Below are 1,860 nucleotides of genomic sequence, written 5' to 3'. Positions count from 1 at the left end.
AGACTTTTGTTCACACATGATTTAAATCATAATTGCATTATTAATAATTTCACTAGCCTTTTTCTTTTAACCAGCTAAATATTTACTTTTCCAGGCCAGTATTTGTAGTATTATTCATATACTATTAATTATGCTATTAGCTATTAGTTTTTATTAATATTTAACATTTTCACTTTTCATTTTACTTAGTTTCATTATTAGTAATATTGTTATGTGCTTTTGTCTGTCATTTCTTTTTTTTATTAATATTACTATTTAGGTTTAACTTATTTGTATTTCAGCTTTAGGTTTAGTTTAGTTTTAGTTTGTATTCATTTCCAGTTAGTAATTTTAGTGCTTCAACTTAAACTTGTTTCAGTTACTTGCCAAGGCAAAATTTGTAATTTTAGTTTAATTTTTCATGTAATATTTATATTTTATTTCAACTCAGCTTTAGTTCAATTAACATTTCTGTAATAGTTTTAGTTAAAAATAATAACCCTGATTTTTACTTGCATTTGATAAGTTTTAAGTTTGGTCCCTGATCCCAGGAAAGTAGCTATTGTGTGTATATATAGATAAATACTTTAATGCACCTGCTAGAACAATAGAAGGTGCATAAGCATCATTAGTTATTTCAGTGAATGCAGAAATGTGAACAATGTGTTGGAAAGAGAGAGAAATGGTCTGATGGAGAACAAACACAGGTGGGATGAAAGTGACTGATGGAGAGAGAGAGATGGGTGGAAGAGAGACAGAAACAAAGGCAAATTGAAACGCAGTCGCATCTGAGGAGGAGGAGGGGGGGTGGCGGCGGCAGCGGCATGTTTATTTCAAGGATGGCTGGCGTTTCCATGGAGACAGAGCGAGGGAGCGATGTCTTACGGTCTGGTTGGTACAGACGCGGCAGGATCCCCCCCCCCCACTGAAAGCCAGAGCCAGAGGATGCTGAGGACCAACCTTTAGAGGTGAACACATCCTCGACTGTGGAAAGCTGGTGGTGTGAGGTTAAAGCGTTTCTGCCCTGATGAAGACAGACAGTTGTCCACAGTCTTGTGCTGTAGTTTAATAGTTCCTACAGGTATCTGGCACACGGTTACGGCTGAATTCACTTTGTAGTGCATGAGAGAACTGATTAGGATGGGTGATCTTTAGAGGGAGATTTAGATTTTTCATGAGAGGTTTTTGCAGAAAGGCTGATTGGAAGCAATTTTTTGCACTGGATGTGTTGAGTGGTGGTCCACAGAAATATATATATTTTTAATAGGCAATGAAAAGTTGCAGGGTGGCAGTTATGGTATAGTATACCTACTTACCTACTATAGTAAGTATACTTTACTTGATTTAGTTATATTAAAAATGAATTAAAATAGCTGAAAACATCAAATAAGCTCTTTAACTGGCTAATTGAGCATAATTTTTACTTGATTGAATTGTTCGCCATTCTTCTAGATCTTCTAGGATGTCTCAAACTAGGGTTTGTGTATTGATGACAATCTATGAATTAATTAAATTGTACAATTTTAAAATAAAAAAAACTTACTTTAAAAAAGTAAAAAAAAAAATATTTGTTGACCTGAATGACATGTGATCATTAACCAACATCAGAGAACCATGATGTGATGTTAAAATATTGAAATATTAATTTAAAATCTCTCGGGGATAATTCAAATAAATATTTTAGATCAAAGGTGTTCGGCTTACAAAAAAACAAAACAAAACACTGTTTTAGATCCTGGGGTTTCAAACTCATTTATGTTAAGGACTGGATTGATTGATTGATTGATTGAGCGATTGACTGAGTTGATCAATATCTTGTATCTTGTTTTCTGGAGGTCATGAAATCCACAGTAACTTTGTTGCGCAGCATGAATAACAAAA

At 33.9% G+C, this 1,860-nt stretch overlaps 1 protein-coding gene across 1 annotated transcript in view; it reads left to right on the top strand.

Moving 5' to 3' along the window:
• The window catches only part of LOC107573327 (importin-13-like), a 44,122-nt gene that overhangs the window by 8,840 nt on the left and 33,422 nt on the right, over nt 1-1,860 (top strand). The gene's annotated exons all lie outside the window — the stretch shown is intronic.

Source organism: Sinocyclocheilus grahami, unplaced genomic scaffold (genome assembly GCF_001515645.1).
Source record: "Sinocyclocheilus grahami isolate Dianchi unplaced genomic scaffold, SAMN03320097.WGS_v1.1 scaffold1919.1, whole genome shotgun sequence".
Classification (NCBI taxonomy): domain Eukaryota; kingdom Metazoa; phylum Chordata; class Actinopteri; order Cypriniformes; family Cyprinidae; genus Sinocyclocheilus; species Sinocyclocheilus grahami.
The sequence above is the reverse complement of the archived record's forward strand: the minus strand, read 5'-3'. Positions and strand labels throughout refer to the sequence as shown.